At 41.6% G+C, this 25880-nt stretch overlaps 1 protein-coding gene and 1 long non-coding RNA gene across 14 annotated transcripts in view; one reads left to right on the top strand and one right to left on the bottom strand.

Annotated features, from left to right (window-relative positions):
* RALGPS2 (Ral GEF with PH domain and SH3 binding motif 2) overlaps positions 1-25880 on the bottom strand; it is a 163526-nt gene that overhangs the window by 124033 nt on the left and 13613 nt on the right. For 2 of the 9 annotated variants that reach the window (XM_009672721.2, XM_009672720.2), the window contains exon 1: positions 10934-11171. The exons of 2 other annotated variants lie outside the window; for them this stretch is intronic. The gene's annotated coding sequence lies outside the window, so the exon portion shown is untranslated. Of the gene's footprint in view, positions 1-9690; positions 9712-10933; positions 11172-11195; positions 11217-11810; positions 12094-25880 lie in introns of those variants that run through there. 5 more of the 9 variants (XM_068951782.1, XM_068951784.1, XM_068951781.1 and 2 more) reach the window with 5 other exon arrangements.
* LOC104142652 (uncharacterized) overlaps positions 12418-25880 on the top strand; it is a 49138-nt gene continuing 35675 nt past the window's right edge. For 4 of the 5 annotated variants that reach the window (XR_011142404.1, XR_011142403.1, XR_693751.2 and 1 more), the window contains exons 1-2: positions 12418-12953; positions 18537-18608. This is a non-coding gene — a long non-coding RNA (uncharacterized lncRNA). The other variant, XR_011142405.1, reaches the window with a different exon arrangement.

The raw sequence follows: 25880 nt of genomic DNA, 5'->3' as shown, positions 1-25880 counted from the left end.
AAGTACAGATAATTTGTTGAAAGAAATGAAAGATGACAAGATTGGTTTTGAACCAGAGAAAAACTTTGTTCAAATTATTTTATCTAGTTAAAATAAACCCAGATGTTTTGGTGTTGTCTCAAAGCCAAAATCATCTATTTTAGGGAAATCCCACCTGCTGCCTTTGTCTACTGCATTTTTGTTAATTAGTTTCACACTCAAGCTAGGAAGGTTGATTTTGATCACGAATGCTATTTAAACACAAAAAAGGTTCAACAACTTCACAGATGGGTAATATCTTATTGCTGAAATAGCACTGAAGAACAACTTGGAAAAAGTCACTAGCCACAATATAGTTGGTGTTTTACACAGGTGATGTACTTTTGAAATGGCTTTACCACTTCAAAAGCTAAAAGATTCTAACAAGCTATACTAGCTTATTTTCTAATAGTTTCTTATTTTTCCTCCAAGACAGAGGATACCAACCTCAGCATAACCAGCATAAATGCAGCTACCAACATACACACAGTATTCATACAGCTGCCTTCTGATGTAAGGATCTATTTTTCCAAGAATACCAGAGCAGGGCTTTTCAGCCAAGTTCCATGTGGCTAATAAACAGTGTAAATCTGGCAGGGCTGTGAAATAGCAGGCAGCAGGGCTGGGCTACCACAGACTGCTGCATAAACCTGCTTCATTCCTCAGCAAGGGAGCAAACAACATCAACTCACTGTCAAACCCAGTTGCATGCTCAACCCAGCACCATCCTAAAAAAGGACATCATTTGCAAATGGCATCTCCAGCCTAGGAACCACTCCTTTGTCAGATAAGTTAGCTGATTTTGAGGATCACTAGGCTAAGAAACATTGGCCATCTCTGCATTAGAGCAGTAAAAATGCCAGTTAATAATTCCAAAACATCCCGACTTTCTCTCCACAAGCAAAACTCTACCAATATTAGGAGAGCCAAAAACTGAAAAAAAAAAAAACCAACACACAAAGAAATACTGATCAGCCAGTCTAGTGGTAAGAGCATAGAAACACACCCTACTGCCCTTGGTGGAAGAAAGAACATCTGATTCCATTAGTGACCCGGAACGTAATAGGGAAAGAAGACACCAGAGAAAGAGTGAGACTGGCAACTAAAACTTCAGTTGCTGAAGCCCATCACTTCTCCTCATCTTCCCTCCCTCACTCTTACAAGCAAAGCTAACAAGTCATCTGTGACATTCAGTACCAGTTCACCCAGAAATCTGACACCTAGAAGCAATAGAGAAACTCTAGATGTCCCAAGACAGCAAGGGAAGTCTGTTTCTTTTTTTCTGTTCCCTGGAGAGATATCATTCCTGTCCTTGTCCTCCAATTCTGTTACTGCCTGATTCTGTTTTTCACCTAACACTACTGCTCCAGAGGGGGAGGGGAAGAAGAAAAACTCAAAACAATGCAGGTTTTAAAAAAAAAGCAGCTATGGAAATACAGAGTTATTTTTAATAAGTACAGATGAAATAATTGCTTAAAGCCTTCAGCTTTTTGTTTACAAATAAATGAGGAATTTAACAGTTTTGCAAGCGCAGCAGCTGAGCAAGACATCTTTCATGCTTTTACTTGTGTTATCAAACAAGCTTCTCTTCTTAGCAATCACTTCTCATTGCCTGACTAGATTTCTAAGTCCATCTAGCCTAGCATTACATAGATATGACACATCTCTGAACTATTATATTGCTATAGCATACTGTTATTGTATAAAACCTTTATTAAATGTCTAATGCCTCTCACAACAGATTTTGCATTTTCCTATACTGTCCTTTATAAAAAGCTTTTTTGGCCTTAACATTATACCTTTAATTAATGGCTTTACCATCTAAGTTATAAAATTGGAGACTATAAGCTGTACCGCATCAAAAAACTTCACCTTCAAGTCATTAACGTGCAAACTCGAAACTCGGTTTTGTTACTGCAAGTCTAAATTTGATTAAAAATTCTCACTTACTTCACATCTTCACTTTAGACTTATACCAAACACATACCGTGAGCGTACGGCTTAGTTCCCACACCCATAGGCATTTCAGTTTCTCTCACAAGCTAATCAAACTACATAGGGAATGTACACCATTTCGCAGGACAAAAAAAACATTTTTGGCAAGTTTCTCCAGGTGCCCTGGGATAATGTGATCATAAATACTTTAAAACTTTACATTGTACATGCACACAAGTAATTGGAATCATGTAATAAAAACACTCAGATACTCCTTTTCCCCTCTCCTAGGCATACAATGTCCTTTACAAAAAGGGAAAAAAAAATAAAGCTACTATAGTTCTGATCACTGGTCTGTAACAGACCTTTGAGGCATCTTATTTTAACAAACTGAAGTCCCTGAATGCTAGCTTTATGTATAGATTTGTATGAATACTTCCTTTAAGAAAACTTAAATTGCTTTCTCACTCTGAAATATGATCTAGGGCCTAATGAAGATACCTTTCCACCACTAAGATAGCTTCAGGAAAAGTCAAGATGGACTTTTCTTAAGTAATAAGCACAAATCACAGCATGGAGTGTTGTTCGAGCTCAAACGTCACACAAACCCTATCCACATTAAAAAAGCAAAGTGTCAGCAAGGTAATTAAGTACAAGTGCAAGTCACTACACACAGACATTGGGGAAATGCTACCTGTGAGCAGATCCTAAAGTAGAGTATCTGCTTATGAATGGCTGCCGTTCTTCAAAGGTAAATAAATACCGTATCTCCAAAATAATTTTCCATTTCTTCTGTATCAGTTTAACGTACCTTCAACTTTATAAAACTTTGCATATCTGGCACCTATCTCAAAAAGAAAACAGTCTCACCTTGCTTTCTTGGCTGCTCTGCTGACTACAATTCAGTTAAACATTGTTTTCCTCCCCAAATTCCTTTAGTATTATTCTGGACACTGAACAGTTCAATACCATACTCCAGTATGGTTAAACAAGTTCCACAAATAAAATAAATTGTCAGCATAGATAGATTCACACAAGGGCTTTACACAATATAAATGATAGCCAGAGAATCGTAATTTAATACTGTGATTAAACTTGCTACTGTTAAAGTTGGTGCATGTTTCTAATAAAGACCAGGACCAAGTTTCCTCTTCACTTTCGAAAACGTAACATTCGCTTTTTTAAAGTTGCACTGAAAATCATCTATTATCATGACTGGAAACGGCAGACTGGATCATAAAGCATCTCCATCAGTCTGTCCGCCAGTAAGGAGAAAAACATTTTCAGAAGGAATAACACTGAGGGTCAAAATCCATCAAAGTTACCTGGCAAAACAGTTAACCTGCTCTGGCAGGTTACCTGCTCTGAAGCTCAGCCAGTCAGTTTTGTTATTAATTGATTATGCCTGACTCTTCCGAGCTGAGAGTGGACCAAACATACTATCAACACTTGCAAGATGTTTTCACCTGAAGTACTCTTCCACGTGAAGTGGCAGAGGAAACTGTTCAAAAGAAGCTCAGACAAAAAGGATTAGAAGAAATTAGTATCATCAGTAGAGGAAGTGACTAGGGAAAACAGAAACCCTCTTAGCCAAGCACTTTTTAAACTAGTAGCAGCAAAAATATATCTACCTATTACACAGGGACTTCTGCTAATATTATATAAATGTAACAGGAAGCAATTTCATTAGAAACTGCATGCCTGATATCACCCATGCCCTGAAATAGCATACTAAAAAAACAAAGCCTTATAGCCAGGGTAATGTTATTTTCATCCTATCTTCAGGCAGACCTGCAATGCCCCAGTTTTCACCTCTCCTAACAAACATCTCAGTTTCAGGCTTCTTGCTACCCACTACATTCACAGACCTCCAAAATAAAGGGTCAGTCGCTAGCTCAGAAACCTTACTAAGCCTTCAGTAATTCTGCGCTATAATCTCAAGATGGTACCTGAACATCACCTTAACCACGTGGAAGGACTGAACTCAAATAGATGCCTACTGCTCTTATACCAACAGGCCATTTTGTAAGGCACGACGTCTATTTCCATGAAATGTTGGTCAATGAGAGGACCACACCTATTCAAAGTTACCTACCAGGCAAGTGGGACAACTAGCCATTCTAAAAATACTTGAGATACACATGAGATTGCATACACAAAAGGAGAAGCAGCCACTAAGGTATACTTACCAAGACAACATATTGTAAAACTGGCTGGTAATCAAAGTTAGACTGATGGCTGAGTGGTCTGGACTCACTAGCAACAGCACCACAGCTCACGTGCCCTTTAACCACATAGAAAGCTAATTACATGACAGAGTAGAAGAGGAAATACAGTGATTATGAGTCATCCATTTCACCATATGCTTTATCAAAACACCTCATGATATTAGAGCTACTAATTAGTGACAGCATAAAACAAGTGATGCATTAATAGAAAGAGTAGTTCAAAACTCTGGGCTATTTTTTGTTTTGATTTAGCACTTTGAACAATTTATATGCATTTTGAAATGCAATACACATGCTTGAACTACGAGATGCTACCAGCATCTTAATATTAAACATTCTTAAGTTGATTGCTGTTGATGTTGTAATCCACAAAATACTTCAAAAGCTTGAGGATTAGCTTTTGTTTGATAAGACCAATAGCTCTAATATCCAGTTTTGAGTAACACCAACATAATTCCCAACTCACTCCACCTGGCTACTGTAAAAGAGGTTACAGTTGTAAAGTAAAGCCCAATTCCAAAGCAATTTTCAAGAATGTCACAAGCATCCTACAGTGCCTCAAGTGTTTGTGTGAAATCTGATAGGGCTTTAGTTCGCTAATAAACACAGACAGCTGGAGAGGACTAAGAATTTTTTTCCAAGCTGGGAATTCAGAATAGAGTCCTTCTTGTTTTCCATTACTAGTTACAATGGTTCTACAAGCTAAGCTATAACCAAAGGGACAACTGATCCCCTGCCTAATTTCAGGCAGTTTACTAGAGCTCCGATTTTGCATTTACCAGCAGTCTCTGTCACCAATGGCTTTTTCCCATACCACTCTGTGTAACATGAGCACAAGATTGTGTACAGCTATAAAAATCAGACAGCTTGGGGAAAACGATCAAACTAAAAAATAAGACCGGGGGGGGGGGGGGGGGGGAAGGGGAAGGTTACTTTCTGAGCTAAGTTCCCCCTGATCCAGTTCACCCTACTAGTATTTCTGCAAGAACAGACAGTGCAAGAAATGAGCAGTCGAGAAATAAGCTGGCACTGAAAGATGTACATAGGGTCACAACTTAATTCAATTACAAACCATTTCAGTTGGTTACAACTGTGGAGGACCGCAACTTTGTCATGCAAGTGGCGACAGAACTCAACAGCAATATGAATCAAGTAACAACCTGTCATTAAAATAACATCTCATGTTTCCAGTTCACTTCAGTTTATAAATTTAAGTTTCATGCAAAACCAACAAGTCAGAAGTCCACCTGTACTTACATGCCTCTTCAATATAATCGATTCAGAGATGAAGATTACAAAAAAAACTTTAATAATTTTGAGACTTTCAGCTTTCCATTTACACTCTTCAGCCTGTCCATACATTAGTCATGTAATTTTCAGATTATCAAGCAATAACTACAAAAAGTGCACTTCGTACCAGTCCTGTTTGTTCATTTATTCATTCAACTGCAGCCACTCTATCACAACATACCATGTATTTTGCATTTGAATAAAAATACAATACCACAGTTAAGGCAATTGTCCCAAGCCCTTGGCACCTTAATTACATGATAAAGGCAATCTAATTTGCCAACTGCATTAAGATCACTTATTCAGGAACTCTGCCAATCATCTAGCAAGCATTGCCTAAGAAATGCACCCTCAACTTTTAAAAAAGATCAATATTCTTTTTCCCTAGTATGACTAAACTGAGTCATTCTCAATGAGGAGGAGAGCAAATTCCATAGTCTCAAAGCTATCCCTTTACGTATAATAAGGGAGGTTCAAATCACACAGCTTTTAATGCCATTCTTCTACAACAACGGTCAGAGTTGATTCTCAAGAAGCCAGTCCTAGGTCACTTCAGACTTAATTGATCGCAACCAATACCACAGCTCTATTAGGAGAAAAAGAGATAACACGTACATCTGAAAACATCAGCACTACTGACTCCTATTGATATGGCTCCAAAGCAAGCAAAACGTTCTGCCCACAGTTGCCTCCAAATAGGTTTAAAAAGTAGTTTCAACACAAAGGTCAGCAGATCTCAGACTTCTCCTCTGCGACCCTCATTATGCATTTTGTCTCTTCCATTCTGATTGTCCAAGGGCTGAAACTATCTATGGGCATACAGTACAGGCTGTATGAGCAAAGAGATTCAAGACCTCCTAGGAATTACTAAGTCAAATCCATCACTTTTCAGCAGAGGACCCCACGGCAAGCTTAGGAATCAGTCTCCCTCTATCCCATTTTCTGTTTATCCCCGGTAAGTTGTTCTGTCCTTCCTTAGCTTATCCACACCTTCCCTAAGTTGTGCTTCACTATTTGCACTAAGAGCTGCTAATAATTATCTAAAACCAAGGGGAGGAGGGGCAGTAATGACTTCTAGCCAGATCCTAGTCAAATTGGGAGGTCTCAATCTTCTAGTGAGGGATTTCAAAAACTGATTTTATTGTTTCATTGATTGCTAAAAAACCCAACAACTAAGGTCACCTGAGGGCACGAACACTTTTACCTAATGACAAATGCACTCCTTCAATTAGGAAGGCTGATAATCACATCCACATCATCATGTATATGTTATCTAGATCGAACCCCAGCCAGCTTGTTCTAATCCATGTCCAAATCTCAACTACATGCTGATGAGGCACTGAGCTTCATTAACCATTGTGGTCACACTTGCAGTATAGGGGGGAGACTTAGTCTCCCCATATAGACCAGAAAAAAATAGAGCACATGCCTCTCCCAGTTCACTTGCAATCTGAAGCTTATATCGTTTAAAAAATATATTTATATACATGTATACACACATATTTTAAAAGTTCTGAAATAGGTGTGGAGAATGGACCACAAGTCATACACCTCAAAGAAACAGAACAAATAACTGTTCTTTGAATTTGCCCCATTATGAATACAACTGTAAAGGACTGCAAGCAATATCCACCTTCAGGAAACAGGGGCTTTCATTTTAACCATCAAGCAGCAACAGATGTATTGCTCTGTCAAATCTGGCATCTCATCAACTGTCACTTTACATGCCTAATCTTTAACAAAGGAGGCTGCTCTTCACAACTGAGAAATAAGCAGGTTTTTAAGCCACAAAGATGAGGCATACAGAGAGCTGACAGTGTTTCTTGACATTCTGACAAAGAAGCTCCTCAGCCATTCAGTGTTCAGTAGAGAGATACCCTGCAGTATACCCAAAGATTTTCTTCAACAGCAGCCTTAACTTTTTCATGCACCTGATACAGCCACAAAGAGCCAGAATGCAGCCTAAACAATTATAGCCCTAAGGAAACACGGGCAAAGCTTCTAGGATCTGCAAAGTACAGAGCTTCTTTCTTCCAGCATCGCAGCACTGTGGTACTCCCTAAGCAGTCATTCTTGTATTTCTAACCGTAGGACAATGTGCAGGGGCGATCTTGTCCTTACGGAAAGGCATACAAGAAGCATGGAGATCATCTCTCTGCATGGAAATTATATCCCTGGAAAAAACAAACAAACAAACAAAAAACCCCCAACTCCTAGCAAAGATGGGATTGCAAGGTTTTTGGGAGGATTCTCATGACAAGCTCTATAAGTTCAAGGAAGACGACATTTATGCCATGTAAGAGTCCACAATCTGTCTGGAAGCCTTTAAGGAATTTTGAGACGACCAGGTATAACCGTACCGCCGCACAACATATGTCAGAAAAGTGCATCTAACCGAGTTAAACATTAACCTTTTATGCATTTCAGTAAATTTGTATTTCAAAATATTTAGCACTGGCCCAGCAGAGTCCTCACTATTTTCTTTTGCTATACTAGAGGATTCCATGAACGGGAGAGTTTTTCCTAGTCAGAACTCCTACAAACTGAAATCTGTACACCAGACAGGAAACGGTCTCCCTCTTTATCAGCTGCCCTCGGCCAGCAAGCAGGTTCAATGACTATTGATCCTACCACACTTTACTTCAGAGCCACAGCAAGAAGCTCCAGTATTCAGAACATACCATGCTGCACAACACCTGCTCCCTTTCTGTGATTTGGGGCCCCTCCTTACTTTTTCCATTATCTTCTCTGCTTCTCATAGCTTCTTCGGGCTACACAAAGCTGCTGCCATTGGCTTAGCCCAATGCTAGAAATGCCACTGGAGCAAGAGCTGCAATATTTCCCTCTGACATCCTACAACAGTCTTCCTAGAGCTCTGATTTTTAGATGTCCTTTTTCTGCTTGGCAAAATACTGGATGTCACCAGCCTGCCCACAAGCAGGATCCTAATGCCAGTTTCCCTGGAGCCCTAGAAGACTTTTTAAGGGCCTCCGCAGAAGGAGAGCGCTACAGTCACATACCTGCATGTTCTGGCAAATAAAGTACACAGAGCATCTGCTTAGAAAACCTAACTCTAACACTAAGTCTCTCTTGCTTAAGCAGTCTTCTGAGGGGAAGTTCATAATAGGACAAATAAAACATGAAGCCTACAAGCTTCTGTTCATGCAATAAAAAAAATACATGCATGCACATATGCATGAATAATTAGCTCATTTCTATGTTTAGATACCTGGAACTGCTGCAGTAAAGGCATTAACGTGTTTTCCCAAATACTTTGAAAATGCATGTTTAAGTGTCTCCTCTAATATCACCCCTTCCAATGAAGGACTGTAAAGCAACAGTCAAATCAGAAATATATCATGCCTTTGATGTCTTATAGTTAGACAAAAGGCAAGCATTTACACTCCCCAGCTTTAAAGCAAGTTTTCAACTCAGCTTCATTTATCGAATCAAAGAAGGAGCCCAAATGACTCAGAGTTCCAAGTAACTATAAAAAAAAAATTAAAACCTAATCTCAATGACAAGGAAATAGGAGAAGAAACTGTTTAACATAGAGGTGTGTCCTTATCAATCCAAATCTTGTAATAATTGAAGATACGTCAAGTGAAACATGAACACACTAAGATCAGTAGCTTTATGAAGTCCTAAACACATTTATCAAAAACAAATAACTTAAAAATAAAAGTAAGCACACACAACTGAACTTTAAGAGTTAGCCCTCTACATTCATACGTATTCACTCATACTCAGCAGCATCAAGACCAATAAAATAGCAAAATAGCAGGGGTTTTTTTGGTCTACAACAGTCATGAGCAGGACATAAGTGGGCAAGGGAAACTATCTGCACAAAGGCAGGTTCCAGAGAAAAAGAACTGACAGTAAACAGAATATCTTCTGGAACATTTTCTTTTCCCCCCCCGTTAGTTGAGGAAGAAAACATAGCTTGCCAAAAACCTAGGCAAAATAAACTACAGGGTAAAGCACTTCACAAGGAGGCCAACAGGCTCCAAACAACTGCTGTACATCTTCCACGCGTATTTCCAAGTGACCGCTCTCTCCTCATCTCAAACATGCTATACATTAGCATTTTAGTGCAGAATAAACCTCAGTCCTTTTCAGACAGAATCTTTAATTTCAGAATAGCAAGAGTACTTTGTCAAGCACACTCCAAATTCTAAATACTGATGTCACCAGAGGGCACTATTTCAATCCAACTGACCTAGCTTTAGCAAAAGTTCTGAGCAAAACCGCCGCCAACCCACATGCAGGGATGTGCAGAGGCTGTAATTTTGCTTATGCAAGAGATTCCCCTAAAAAAAATAAGAGTGAAATGTAAATATTTACCTCAGAAAAGCTAAATATTTTTCAGCATAAGCAGAGGCACTGCTATTAAAGATAGCACAGTACAGAAGTTTACGCTGATTGTTATATGGTGCACTTGAGGGCACCATTCAAGTCATTCAGGCAAGTTTTTTTGTACCTATGTGCAACACAGTTTACAGAACCAGGACCCAAGCCAATGCAGCTCATGTAGAGGTGCCTATGAAAGCCCTGTGACCATATTATCATTGATTCTAAACTTTACAATAATACATGAAAAATACATGTATATGTTGTCAAGAGATCACCCTGGAAACAATATATTTCTCTATTCCTCGTTATTCTGTACTTATTTTATGCTGTGTTGAGAGGGACAAAAATTAGACTATTAACACAAAGATAATACAAAAGTATCGTTGATGTCAGTAGTTTTCAACCCATGGTCCACCTGTTATTTCTAAAGGCCTGAGGTCTAATAAGGATTTAAAAAAAAAAAGTCTAGGCAAGTTGAAGTTTACTAGGCAGAAATATGTGCAACCACCAGAAAACACAATAGGTCTACAAATCAAAAGAGGTTGCAAACTCCTGTTTGATGTGAAAAGTAGAGTCCATTGAATTTAGAAACAAAACACCACCACCACTGTACTAGTAAATTTCTATCAATTTCTACAATTTCTATCCTTTTAAAAAACTCCAAAATCGCAGGTCTACAAAGCACTGATTACCTGGTTATCTGCTATACCACTCGTCCACCTACCCCACTTTAAACAGGAAGATATTCTCCATCTCTTTCATCCACCTGCATTATCCACAGGAAAGAAAAAATAAGATCTGTGCAAAGGCACTTTTTGTTAGCACAGGGATCTCTCAGATACGTAAACACATCCACAGAGATTCACCAGGCAGTAACTACTATTAAACACACAGGTGGAAGTTACTTCAGACTATTACCTATCATCATCACTCATCACTCATCTCAGTTTAAAAGATACCTGTAATTGCTTTTCCAGCATCTGCTGCCAGGAAAGAAATACACCAAACAGGTTTGATGTCAAATAAACAGCATGTTTGTCTAACCTCTAAAGCAGGTCCCTGTCTACTGCAGGACAATAGTATCACCAGTCTCGGTGCTCTAAACTTACCCCGTTTTATATGAAGAGTTGCTATCGTGGCTCGATACCCTGCAAACCCCTCCTAGCTCAGGGCGTGCCTGCTCTGACCCGGCCTAAGGCTCGTGCTGCTCTCTGCCTCGTCTCACGGTAACTCGGCTCTGCTCAACTCCAAGGTGCCCCAACCCCCCGCTCTGAGAACGAATTACTCGGTGTCAGTAGTCCCTGGCGGCCGCAGCAGCGCTCAGGCCACACGCCACGGCGATTCGCCCTCCTCGACCTGCCCCCAGCGCACCTGAGCCGGCCCGAGGCCCCGCCCGGGGGGGGGGGGGGCGGCTCTGTGCCCGGCCGCAGCCCCTTTCCCCAGCCTGCGGCGGCTCCCCTCCCCAAAGGGCGCTCGGGGTCTCCCTCTGGGCACCGGGGGGAGCGGAGGGGGGGGGGGCTGTCTCTCCGGCCCCTCAGGCAGCTGGCAGAAGCGAAGGGGGCAGGCGCCGGCCTCGCCCCGCCGCACGTTCACCCCTCCATCTTGCCGCCCCAGCGCCGCTGCCCTCCCGCGCGCACGCCCCGCGCCGGGGGCGCTGCCGAGCCGCCCCCAACGGCCGCCCCCGAGGTGGTGGGGGACGACGGAGAAGGGCGGCAGGTAGGCGCCCGAGCCGCCGGCTCCATCCACCAGGAGCCGGCCCGAGGCAGGGCAGAGGGTGGGGGCCGGGACCCTCCCCGGATCTGGGAGGGGACCGCGCGCCTCCAATCCCCGGCCGGCAGCCGTGCAGGGCCCGGCGTGCGAGCCGCGGTGAAGCCTCCTTTCTCTCCTCCTCCTCCGAGGAGCCGGACAATAAAGCCCCGCCGCGGCTCCCCGCAGAGGCGGGCGCCGGCCGCGCGGCTCCCTCCTCCCCGCGACAGCCCAGCTCACCTGCCACAGGGAGATGAGTGAGGCGCGGGGGCGGGCGGGGAAACCACCCCGGCTGCTGAAGGGGCTCCGCCGCGGCCGCTCAGCGCCTCCGGGCTCCGCTCGCGCGGCGGCGGCAGCTGCCGTGGCGAGGGGCAGCCGCGAGCTCCGCCACACACATACACATACACACACACGCGGGCGGGCGGGGGAGGTGTAAGGAGCGACCGCCGGCCGCGCATGCGCACCAAGCCGTCTCGGCCCTCCTCCACCCCCCCCTCCGAGTGGCGGCGCGCGCGTGCTCGCGCGCACTGCGCAAGCGCCGCGTGATGAGCGGCGCGCGCGCTCCCCCCCCCCCCGCCTCTGCGCCGCGGCGCCCAACGGCCCACCCGCCGCCGAGGGGGCGTTGCTCCCTCCCCACGCCCGCGCGGGTTGCCGTGGCGACGAGGGGGGCGCGTGCCCGCGCGCGGGGCGGAGGGGGGGGCTGGCTGTCAGGCGCGTCTGCCAGCAGCTGTCCTTCCCCCCGCCCCCCCCAGCAACCCCCCCCCCGCCACAGCCCGGCGCCAACGGACGGCGCGGCCGCCTCAGCGAGCGGCGCCCCGCGGGCTCTGCCCCCCTCGCAGGGCCCCTCGGGCCAGGCAGCGCGGCGGCCCCGCTGCTCCCTCGTCGGGCCGGGTGGCCCCCCGCCGCCGTCTCGCCTTGCTGACAGCTGTCCCGACCGCTGGGCGCAGCCGGCTGGCTGTCAACCCCTCCCGCCGGCAAAAACAAGGGGCTACTGGAGGCACTGAAACGTTAACACCGCTCTGGGAGGCTCCTCTCTCCTCCTTAGAAAGGCAGCGGGGGCAAGGAAACAGACTGGCCCCCAAAAGCTTAAGTGAACCAGGAAATTCGTTGGTGGCAAAGGAATACAGCGCAAGGACTTTCTAGATTTTTCTCTGCTCCCACAATGGTTAGGAAATGATTAGCTTTCAAAACGAAAAAAAAAAAAAAAGGCCCTCAAGGTGTTTGCATCACTTCAGGAGGGAAAGCTTTCAGAAAAACCACCAAATTTTGCAAGAATTGCCATGAAGTCGGAAGAGGTAGCAGTAGTGCTGTCTTGGAGAAAAGACTTGGCATCGCCCACTTTTCCTCCTCCCCCACCTCCAACCCCGGGAGGCTCCAGCCCAAGTGAGTGATCATAATAATTAATAGTTAGCATTTATGCATATTCAGAGTGCTTTACAAACAATACCTAAAAATCTCATTAACTTGTGAATTGACTTACTGTTTTTACCCTGTCCTGGAATTAAGATGGTTATTGCTTCTTTCACATCCTGGAGAGATGGAATCAGCAGTTTGTTCCTACACGAGCTAATCTATTGCTGCCCTCCACTATCTAGCCACCTGCTATGCGCACTGCCTTACTCCTCATCGAGCTGTGGGCTGCCGAGGACATAGATACCAGGATCCAAGGAAGCTGAGCCGTCCAGATTAAACGAGCAGGCTGAAAAGATAGTACTGGCTTTCAAAACGCTCAGAGGAAAAATAAGGCAGGAAGGAATTAAGAAACCTTGTAGGCAGAAGCTCCACAGTAAAGCAGAAGGGGATTACCTTTAGGTACAGTGCCGCTTTACTAATTTTAATAAAGCTGTGTGCCTAGAAAGGAAACATTTTTTTTTCTCCTCTTTTTACCACTGTAATCTGACATGGCATTGAGCTCATTCTCTTTGAATTGGCATAAATGAAAGGAAAAATAAAGTGCCAAAGGCCACCCTTCTGCAAAGTTTTCAGCTGGTAGGTCAGTGAAGAGCGTCTGAGCGGAAAGAACGTTCCATCAGATTTGGAACCGCAACAACGCTCGGCGTAGAAATAAGAAAGGATTATAGGAGGACAGAAGGGAAGCAAAGGTAATTTTTTCCTAAGTTACTCTCTTTCACTGAAGCAGGAGGAAATTAATTTCTCCCGTAAAACAAACTTCTTAGAATTAATTATTTGAGTGGTGGGTACAGGGGGCTGGGCGGCACAAATGTTGAAAGACATCGTACAAGTCTTTCCTGAATGCTTCCAAAAAATCACATCGTGGGCTGTGAGGAAGAAGTAATGCTGTGGACCCAAAACTGAGATGAAACAGGAGAATGGTCAGTCACAATGACGGTGAAAAGCCAGTAGTAAGGTATTTTAAGTTTCTATGGTAGGACACATATTGTTAATACGTTTTACAGATAGTCTGGAAAAGGACAGAACAGAAGGAGACATGACAACATTTATAGAGGACACAAAATTAGCCACGTTAGTGGGGCAGATTGTGAAGATATTCCAAGTGACCTAACTTACCAGGAGGGCAGTACAGTGACAAATTCAATATTAATAAATAAACATCACTAAAACATAGTATATACTGAAAGAAAGCAGTCTGGTTATATATTCTAGAGGGTTCTGTAACAAAGGTTAGTTTAGGTAGTGTAAGAAATACATGGGCGTGCTTGACAGTAGTTCAGTAGAAATGTCTACTCAGTCATGTAAGCAAGGTGCCAAGATGTGAAATGGAGGCAAAGAGAGAAAATACTGGGATGCCATGCTAGTATTTTGTATCAAAAAGAATTCTAAAGAGTTTAGGGGGGAGGAGAAGTGAGAAGAGAAAAAAATATATTTTTTATTCAAAATAATTTAGACAGTGGAACTGAAATATGTGGCTCCATTTAAGTGTTGAAATGCTACAGTTTCACACTGGAGCCTCCTGTTGAACTGTTTTTCCCCTGTGACTCCTAAATCTTTTCCAGGACAGCATTTTTCCAATATTCGGTTGCCCGTTCTATACACGTGGCTAACATTCCTTATTATTTTATAGGTATACATTACATTAAACACTCCATTTAAAATTCATTATTAGTAGAAAATTCCAGCTGTATTGTTAAATATTCAAATGGCAGGAAGCATCAAAAGGAGAGGAAATGACTAGATGAAAATAATGTGGCAATATAGCTGATTGTAAGGAAAAAAGCTCCTGTCAAAAGTAACAGGAAACCACTGTCACTTGTGACTGGCAGACTGTTAGGGTATGCGTACAGATGGCCAAACCTGAATAAATATTGTTGCACAAATTATTCTAAAATTTTACTGCCCACGGGACCTCACGTTTGCCATCACCACATTCATTTATGAGAACAAATTTAGAAATTGTATTTGCCTGTCTATCCGTCCTGCAGATAGGTACTCTTCTGAATAATTATTTATTACAGAATCTCAGAAGTTAGTTTTCAGACATACTTTGGTCAAATTACATCGACGATGATTGTTTATACGTTCCATTACTCAACTCTGTTTCTCTGCAGAAGTGTAAATAGTTTCACTGTGAGTAGAACCTCCTCATCTATATAGAAAATAAGTATTTCTTTTGGAGACCAACAGCTTACATCTCCAACATCTACCAACCAACTGAGATTATGGAAATTTATCATTTCATTTATAATTTCACAGATTAAAAACATTTTTCCATTAAGCAACCTAAAATGTGTATGTTTCAGAATACAAACTGTAGCCTGTTTGCAGTAGCAGATGTAATGAAATGTCGTTGAGACTGCAACCAAAGCATTTACTATTGTAATTTAAGTCTATAAAAATGCCAGCAGATTACACTCACTGTTTATTATACTTTCATTAAGAGAATATAGTGTAAGCATTTTAGAATAAAAAAATTATAAATTACTTCAATGGACTCTGCTTTGCTTGTATAGATCACAGAACATATTGTTTTAGAATTCTAAGGCAACAAAGAAATAGTATTTGATTATGCCAGATCACATCATGCTGCGTACAAAACTCTCGTTTTAAAATTATACATTATTATAAAATCAAATTAATTTAGTTGCCTTTCAGCCAAGCTTCCTGAGTCCTGCAGAAAAAATAATCCTTAATCTTGTTATAACTAATGATTTGAAGAGAGCATAGTTTACATTTTGGCACCTAGTTAGCACTTCATTAATTACTAATTACTTGGCACTAAATAAAGTTCTTCTAACATTGCCTGAATCTAGAAACAGTTATTATTGTAAAAAGTCATTAGTTAAAATCAGTTTTTTATGAGATGTCCCAACAAGATAGTTGCTAAAGTATGTAGTTCCCCAAGAGCGAGAATATAGTAGAAAATATTTTACTTATAAGTGCTAAGTGCTACTCTTTTCTATTCTTATTCTTTGAATAAGTCATTCCATGAGCGTATCTGCACATAATTTCACATAGTACTTCAGGAAGATAGATGCTAAGAAATGCGAAGTACTGCCAAACTATTTTTCACTTTATGAGAATAAAGACTGTATAATAAATATATTGTTTCCAACTGAGTAATCATAACTCAAAACTGTATCACTATGCTAAAGCATAGTTGTTGTACATGCCACCTTAATTTTGTGATTTTCCAGTTTTGGAGCACTTACCAGTTATACAAGTCTGCCTTTCTAATGCAGTGCTTTACATTGTGCATATTAGTATCTGGGTTCTAGTAAGGTAGGTAGTCCGTGACATTTATTCCTACGTATTCCTGCTTTTTTGGTCTGTGTTTCTCTCTCATGTCCTTTGACTTTATTATAGATAGAATAGGAGTCAAACCAGATAAATTTAGCATTACTATTACTATTGCGATCTTCCTCTTTCCTTTTGGAGGATGTTTGTGCTTAATACCTATTAGAGACATACTGTCTTCTACCCTTTATTAAGGAGGGTGAGCTTCCTGCTTCAATCATAACAAAATGCAATTTTCAGTCAGTTCAGTTAAACTTGAAACTAATCATAAAAAATGTTCTAATGGATAAAAACATCAGTACCATAGGAATCTGGTACAAATAGACACTAGACACCCTCTATTTTTACAGTTTACAGTTAGAGGGAGAAAGCATTACAAAGGATGCTGTACCAAAGAGTGGACGTATACTTCACAGCTGCTCTAATTCAATATGTTCAACTGATGTGCTAATATTTGCTCCCAAAAGTAATGTGATTAATAATAAAACACCTCCTTAGGAATGCATGTCTACTTGTTTCTCAATTCCAGCAATAATATAGGGATGAGTTGGAATTATAATTAAATAGTAGCAGTCTAAGCTGATTCTGTTTTTTTCTTAAATTTTTAAGAGCATAAGTTTTTTAAGAGTGCATTAAAGCAGCAGCTTCTAAATTCACCCAAGTACATACACTAGATATACACACGCACACATATGTATGCACTTAAAGAGGACTTCCTCTTCACGTCTCCAAAGCATTGTTTTCCCCAAATCAACAAAGGCTTTTCCACGTGCCTCTGTAGTGAAGGAAGCTGCACACAGATAACGTTATTTCTTCACTGCCTGTCACGCAGCTTAAGGATTTTTCCACAGGAAGAAAATACAGTTCTTTACTATATTGCCTTCCTACGCCCCAGAGCCACGGAGGTAGGAAGGTCAGTAACTTGCTTTATATTAGGATCCTAAGAGGAACCATTTGCAATGGGGACAATGCTGATAGTATCAGGGAGGGAGGTAGAAGCAAAGAACTGATTGGCAGCACAGAGGCTGAATAGAGATATTCTTTTTCTGTTCTCCCAGTACCCATGTATATCGCAGGAGACAGTACATCATTAGAGGCAGTACTAGCAGACTGCTTAATAGAAAGCAAATCCCCTCACAATTTTTTTACGTTGTATAAACATCTATCTACACATATTTTCCATAAAGAATGGAGCTGCTAGGATCCCTAAATGATTTATACACAGTATGGAAGTAGGACAAACAAAATGATTTACAACAGGTTTTAATGACGATCTGAAGAGGATAGATCCCAAATATGGACAACAGCAACTGCTAATTGTAACTGGTAATATTTTATCTATGTAAACAGAGTAATGATCGTGTCTGCCACAAGACTCCAAGAGATTTATCTTCCAAGCTCCCTAATATGGATACATCTGTCCCCTGCTTAAATCCTATGTTCTTGCCATCTGCTCCAACACACTTTTTTCAACCTCAAGCAGTGATTAAAGAGCTATTTGGAGAAGGAAAAAAGTCTCCTCTTTCAATTTTTGACAAAAAAGTTTAATAACCGAAAAAGTTTAAAAATAAAACCCCACCCCTCTTGGATCTCCATTGTTTCTCTAATGTGAAATGTCATTATTGAGATGCTCCACTGAAGTTTCCAGGTAATGCTTAGATTTGACCATACAATAGGAGATATATTCAATGTACTTTTGTTACACAATGCAAAAAATGAGGAGCTAATTAAGTTAATATCATTATCATTAAGAGGTGGCTTTACATTAGTAAATCAAGAAGCATTCTGCCTTAAAAAGAGAGGAACTTCCTTGAATTCTTTAGTTGCCCCGTGGGAAGTTTAGCCAGTTATACTCCTCTGATATGTGCTGTGTACTTATCTCTTCATGTCCAGGACATGGGGGAAGGAGAAGGACAGAGCCATGGCATTCTCTTTGCAATATGAGGAGAACCAAAGCAGAGAATTGGGTAGATCCTGTGCTCCTGACTGCAGCCTGCCTGGTCCTGACGTGGGCAACATAAATTAGGAAAGCTCCTTATTTTGGATCCGTCATTCACTGCAGTCACACAATGGTCAGTCACAATCCATCTTAAGAGCTTTGAAATCCTTGGAAGGTATTAGGGATGTGCTGAGCATTTTGTTAATTGTTTATTGTAGAGGCACAGTGCAATGACAGTACATAGGAAAGAAATACATTAAAGAATTTCTATTGTCCCTTCTCAATTAATTTCCTCAAAATCATTTCTTTTTTAGATTATTTCTTCCTCCTGTATAGAAGAACTTAAGGACTTCACCTCATCATGATTCCTCAGCACTCCAAAGGAGGTAACTGGACTCAATAACCATGCTTCTTTGTGTCATTTATTCAACAGTTCTTGTAGGTATTACTGAAATAAGCAGAGCAGCAAGACGACATATTTTGTAGTCTACATACTAGCCGATAAGACCCAAAGAACAAGATAATCTCTTTGATATCATGCTCCTGCATGTAAAGCTGCTTGTCAGGAGCTGGCGTTAGATGGCATAGGTGCTCTGATGTTATGCGCCATACATGCTTCTATGAAAACTGGGAAACCAGATTACAGTGTACTTTCAGATATTCCTTTGCAGATGAACAAATGAGGTAGACATAAAATCTGAGATACTTCATGCTTCCCTGTACATCTCAAGCATTATCAGGATGAAAGAGTTCCATTTTAGAGAAAGGACATCTAGGAAATGCTGCATGGTAGGACTCATAGCAAATGCTATTGAAGATTGTTTATGTTAAAAGAAAAGAGAAAAGACAACATAACCTTTAGAAGAACATGTGTGTAACAGAAGGTATCAACATCCTCTGCTAGAACTATCTGAGAAAATCATGTTATGAAATTAACCCAACTTTCTAGATCCAAATTCTATCTTAAGCCATGAAACAATTTTCACACCAATATAAATATTACGGGGAATGTAGAGGCTTCTGAAAACGTCACTTTAAACAGAAAAGATCATTGTTCCACTTCCACTGCCCTATAATATGCCTACTGAAAATCCTGAAAATCAGGATACCTTCTATTAAATGAGAAAAGAAAAAACGATAAATATATTTTTTAAGTGAATAAGAAGTCATTCTGTATGAAAACAAGGCCTGCATCATGAGAAGAATCATCTGACGTGGAGCGGTTGTACTGGAAGGTCTAGTGTTTATAAATGTGTCTCAGCTGGAGACAGCTGTTGAACTTTTGAAATGGAAGAGATTTTTCCTGTATACTCTGGAAAGGCTTCAAAGTACACACAGCAAGCAAATTCCACAAACACAATGGGCCTATTTCAGCCAGTGTTCACCTAAACTTTTACTCCAGTTTGATTCATTCTGGCGCCAAAAATGACATCTATAAACTGATTTTCATTTGCATTTGATCCTTTCCCACTGAAGTGCTTGGGAAGTTGTCTTTTAAAGAGTGAAATCTGAGTCTTAAAAATCTCAGCTAGACATATGCTAAAAATGTCAGAGAATGAAACCTCTATTTCCATCGAACTTTGATCTTTCCAAAGAGAAGCCATGTAGGATAAGGACAAGGAACCCCATCCTTGAAGCTATTTTATAAAACAGCTTCTGACTATTAGGATGAAATTTCTGGTTAATACTTTCTCCAAATAAGTACTGATTAGTTCTATAAAGATAAAAGCCTTAGAAGTAAATATTTAACACTATTAAAATCTAGACGTTTAGCATTGTGCAGTGTCTTCCCTGGCTGCTACTATACGCTACACACTATCAGCAAAAACACACGCCTGAGACGCAAAAGAATATTACACCTCAAAAAATTACGTATCTGTTACAATTTAATCTTTGAGAGTTGTATGAAAAAATACTTGGACAAAGGTTATTCTAATGTATTTTATCCTACGTGACAGATCATTATGTTGCTTTTGTCACCGTACTATCTGAACACTTCTCAGCACATTAAGAACTGCAACTAAAAGTTGACAGATTTATTCTCTTGTTCTCTCTCTGAAAGAGAAGTGCAAATAAGCTAGATGATTGTTTTGCTACTTTGTCTTTAGACGTATCTGCAGATATTTTTAATTTTCACTTTGGAAGATAAAATTGAAGTACATTTTGAACTTGGTTGAAAAATTAGTGAGTTTCACAGTGGACTTTAATTCTTACAGGAATCCTTTCCAGGGTCTCACCTTGGCGTCCTCCGTCTCTTGCATAGATGATATTTACCTATACAGCAGAAAGCTCTACTGTGTCTAATGAGTTAGGTTATTTCTGTTTCCAGAACTCAGACTCTTATTTAGAAATACTGGGCTCCAATCACCGAGTAACCTGAGCTAAGGACTAACGCTTTGAACATGACATAACATTCTGCAGAAAGGCAATGCAGAGAGTAAGAGAAAGTTTGATGTGTTCCTCCTGGTAGCTCACATTACCCATGCTGCATCATTTTTTATTAGCTGGCGTTTCTTAAGAGCCACTGTTCATTACTCTTCTCTCAGCCTGAGTTAAAACCTATTTAAACTGGAAGTAAGACAAACTTAGAAAATTCAAAAAATTTCAAAAAATACCTACAAATAAAAATAATTACAGGCAAAGATGGGATTTGCAGACTTACTGTCTTTTTTTTAAAAAAAGGAAAATTTACGTGATAATGTCCAAATCTCCCTTTCAGGGAGAAGGCTGCCAGATTTCAATGTATGTTGTACTTGAGATTCCCATATGTGTTGTACACATATAATTAGTAGTTCATGAACATGAATTCAGCAATAGCATTCAGAGATAGCCAATGGGGCTAGAAACAGCTGGGTAAAGGGATGGGGTTTGGGGCTGTTCGGAGTGGCTGCAGGTGGTAGGTCAAGACGTGAGGACAAAAAGAGGTAGTAAGAACAGCACAAGAGCATAATATGGGGATGCTATTTTTGGTGAGCGTGCTGATATGAAGACAGATTCAGGAGAATGATGAGGAAGCAATGAGATGTCTTCTCCTATTTGTAAACCACTACAGTTGCTTATACCAAGACAATCATGACTTTTACATAATATCCAAGCAAAGTGAACTTGTGAACCCCTATCTAAATCAAGAGCGGCTCAGATGAGTTTTATGGAGATAAGACAAACGTGATGAAATGGATATTTTTTTTCTTCTGGATTTTAGAAGATGGCTTTAAAATCAAGCATGTAATAGACCTCAAATATGGGAATAGTCCAATAAAAATGGAATAGGATGTCAGCACTATATAACTAAACAAAGTGTATGGAAAACACAGCAAATACGATAGCACTTTCAACAATATATACTCAGTTTAAATGCTGTTTTGCATTTTGGTTTCTGGTTTTAAAAATTTTAAAAACAAATTTAAAATTTTTATCCAAAATAAAAGAAGACCAGGAAGAGGAACCTAAAAGAACAACAGGAACAAGGCCATAAGAAAAGACACTAAAACAAGATAAACTAAATCTTGCAAATGTAACTGCTTTCATCTACAGATGAGAATTAGAGGCTAATTTCCTATCTACATTATCATCATCATCCAGTGAAATCAGTCAGCCAGTACACTAGAAGGTGCACGAACGTATAGAAGTTGACAGTTTCTACTCCAAAGATCAAAGAGTGCAATGTTTTAATAGCATACGCTCTTACAGAACCATAGAATCACAGAATGGTTGAGGTTGGAAGAGACCTCTGGAGATCATCTAGTCCAACCCCCTTGCTCCAGCAGGATCACCTGGAGCACATTGCCCAGGATTGTGTCCAGACAGCTTTCGAATATCTCAAGGGTGGAGACTCCACCACCTCCCTGGGTGACCTGTTCCAGTGCTCAGTCACTGTAAAGACGTGTTTCTTCAAGTTCAGCTGGAATTTACCTTTTTTCAGTTTGTGCCCATTGCCTTTTGTCCTATCGCTGGGCACCACGGGGAAGAGTCTGGCCCCATCCTCTCGTCACCCTCCCTTCAGATACTTGTACACAACATTGATTCAATCCCCCCTCAGTCTTCTCTTCTCCAGGCTAAACAGGCCCAGCACTCTCAGCCTTTCCTCATAGGAGAGATGCTCCAGTCCCCTCATCATCTTAGTAGCCCTCCGCTGGACTCTCTCCAGTAGTGCCATGTCTCTCTTGGACTGGGGAGCCCAGAACTGGAGACAGTACTCCAGGTGAGGCCTGCCCAGGGCTGAGGAGAGGGGCAGGATCACCTCCCTCCACCTACCTGCTGGCAACACTCTGCCTCATGCAGCCCAGGAGACCATTGGCCTTCTTGGCCACAAGGGCACATTGCTGGCTCATGCTTAACTTGTTGTCCGCCAGGACTCCCAGGTCCTTCTCGGCAGAGCTGCTTTCCAGCAGGTCAGCCCCCAGCCTGTCCTGGTGCCTGGGGTTATTCCTCCCCAGGTGCAGGACCCTGCACTTGCCTTTGTGGAACTTCAGGAGGTTCCTCTCCGCCCATCTCTCCAGCCTGTCCAGGTCCCTCTGAATGGCAGCACAGCCTTCTGGTGCGTCAGCCACTCCTGCCAGGTTACTATCATCAGCAAACTTGCTGAGGGCGCGCTCTGTCCCTTCATCCAGGTCATAAGATCTCTTTTAGCAGCACAAATCTCCTCTAGCAGCACAGTGGGCTAGTTGTGAGAAGAGGGGGTGCCTAGGCTTCAGGCAGAATTTACTCCCCAGCCTTTCATACTGCCACAATCCCCTGAGTTAGGCCTGTGTTCTCCTAGCTCCAACTTTGCTCTGCTCTCTGTGGGCAAGCATGGGAGTGCAGCTCCCAGGCCAACCTCTGCTTCTGTGGCAGCTTCCCAACTTGATTCAGACTCAGAGCAACAGATGGGTAGAGACTTCTGTCTTACCCCACGGGGAGAGAGAGGCCAAGCAGTATGAGTCCTAAAGGAAACCTCTCTACAGGAAGGGATGGCTGGACCTAGGAAGCAGATGAAACACATATTTTGCCCTACTGCACTCTATGAGGAAGGGAAACCTTTGAAATGAAGAGACAGTGAAAGTCTGCATTAACACCCCTCTCCTCCTAAATGCATGTTAATTTAATATACCACTTTGTCTCTGGAAATCTGTACTTTAGAGCAAATTGTTCAGCAAATGAAACAAATGGCTTAGAAGATTTTCTTAAAGAATTAGACATGTACCTGAATAACAACGACATGCTGACATGGAGAACAACTCTAAACATTAGTGTCGGTGATGCTTCACAGACTGATGACTTACTGGAGACATTTTTCTCCTTTATATATTTTGCATAGGTTTCAGGTACGTTATGACTTCTGCTGAAGCATTAAATGTAGGCTATTGTTGGATATAGAGGAGACCCTCTGGACTAATAGTCGGTGGTTCTATTCTTTGGTTTTAATTACCAGTTATTTATGATATACTTTTTAAAAGTCATACTGCACCAATTCTGTTTTCAGGCAGCATATGTAAGATAGAGCAAGCATGTGCCTATGTGAGATTTAAGCCAATGTGCATTTGGAAAATGAAACTTCAAGTGTATGTCCTTTCACCTCAGAAATGCCTTCATACACTCATTCTTTCCTAGATTATTCTTAAATGCATTTAAGAAAGAAAAAGATCTGTTTCGCACTTGTATCCTCTAATTCCATTTGAGCTAACTGCTTATACTTGGATTCAGCCAGGTGGGAAACATCTTTCAAGGCTCTTCCATTTCAAATTAATCTGTTTCTTCTGTTGATTTCTTTCTGTTCTGTTAGATAACTGGAGAAATGTGTTTAAACTAATTACTGCACAATGAGCCATAAGAAAAGGCAGCAGGTTGGATGGATGCTTAAAAGGCAGGAGGCTTGAAGTATACTGACGAGATATTGCCCAGTTTACAGCTCTTATCTGTCGAAAGCAGCAGAACAGAATGAGGGCAATTAGGCTTACTAGCTGGTCTACTGACCCGTAAGAATAAAGGGAATAAATAAAGGCAGGGTGTGATAAAACAGGCAACACTGCAGAACAATAACAGAACATGCATAATAGTGCAAGAAAAGTCCTTAGGAAAAAAATTAACTTGTTTTTGTTAGGAAAAACATAAAGGGAGAGAACCACCAACAGCTGTCCAGAATAGAGCTAGCTTTTCAGGAAAATACACAGGGCCAGATCTTGCCTCCTACATCTGCACATACTGTCTGTTCTTCAGGCCCATGGAAATAAGCCAGGAAAAATTAACTGGCAGAGGACCGTGTTATCTCTTCTGCATAGTTCCCATGTAGTGTCTCAGAGAAAGACCATGCAGCTGGGACGCTGGCAGGAAAAGCTGCCTGCCAGGGGAAAACTGTCCTTGATTCCACTCCATATCCCAGAGGATATGCCACATTTAGGTGGAGCATCTCTTTCTTTTTGATTTGAGATGATCAGAAGAATTTTTGTCACTGAGATTTCCTTCCATAGATGAAAAGGAGGGGTTGATTTGGGTGTCAGGGTTTTCACCTACTGTGTGAATTCAAGGCAGAAACGTGAATGCTGATACAATAATAACTACGCAAGCACTAATGGCCCACCATTAGATTGCCAAGCCATCAGGTCGGCTGTTGCCTTTAGGTATTTACTAGAAGAGAATTTGATCTTGGAAAAGGGGACCATGGACATTGTAAGACCTGGCTTCCTCCCACACAGCCCACTCCCTCCCCTACCACTTACCTGTCCCCTAACCTCTCGTTTCAGTAGTTTCCAGGTACTCAAGGAGGAGAGATGGTATCTGAAGAGTAGATAATCCTCTGTTTTTACATATTATGAACATAAAGTTATGATCCAGCCTGTTGATTTATAAAGGAAATATCAAACCAACAAACCTTCTTTTCAGTTTCCTATTAAGAAAGGCGTATCTTTCTCTTTCTTGTCCAGTGGAAAATTTCACGCAGTAGGAAAAACATCCTGGAGTTTGCATTGATGGATTACTTAAACTGCCTCTGCAGTAGGGGTCTGCAAGGCATATGAAAGAGTTATAGCCTTCATATCCCCAGACCCCAGGATTCCTTGGGGAATTCTGCATCACTTCTATTAAGTGTCGTTGGAGTCATTTCCCTTCCTCCATCGTTTCCTCTTCCCTTGCCTGCCTCCTTTCCACTCCTGCAGCACCGCTCACTAAGAAATTGTTTTGCCATTAGCTCCCTCCCGTATGGCTATGCACTGATCCCTGCTCCCACCCACGTTCATGCAAAGAGAGGAGAAACTATAGATGTGGAAGAAATGCTTCACTGAGCAGCACTGCCTGCTATCCAGATTACATCTGGCAATTAAAAGGTGCAAAAGAATCATCCTTTAGCATGTAGCATGCTTTAGCAGTAGTACTGCTTCTCTCCCCATTCCTTGCAACATCTGCAGAGCCCTCAAATATCCTGAATTTGCAAAAAAAGATTTTTTGGCGCTCCTCAGAATTGGGAGACAGCTTATAATCACCTTTCCTCTCTGTTAACAATCCTAAGGTATTTTCCACAAACTTTTTTATTACTATTTTTGCTCCTCTGTCTATTCTGTTTGGTCAAAAGAAGAATCAACCCTGGAATTTACTACAGAGTGAGGGGAGTTTGTGAGGAGTTTGTCTGTGAGGGTGACAGAGCATTGGCACAGGTTGCCCAGAGAGGTAGTGGAGTCTCCTTCGCT

Source organism: Struthio camelus, chromosome 8 (genome assembly GCF_040807025.1).
Source record: "Struthio camelus isolate bStrCam1 chromosome 8, bStrCam1.hap1, whole genome shotgun sequence".
Lineage (NCBI taxonomy): Eukaryota > Metazoa > Chordata > Aves > Struthioniformes > Struthionidae > Struthio > Struthio camelus.
This window is presented reverse-complemented; position numbering and strand designations above follow the sequence as displayed.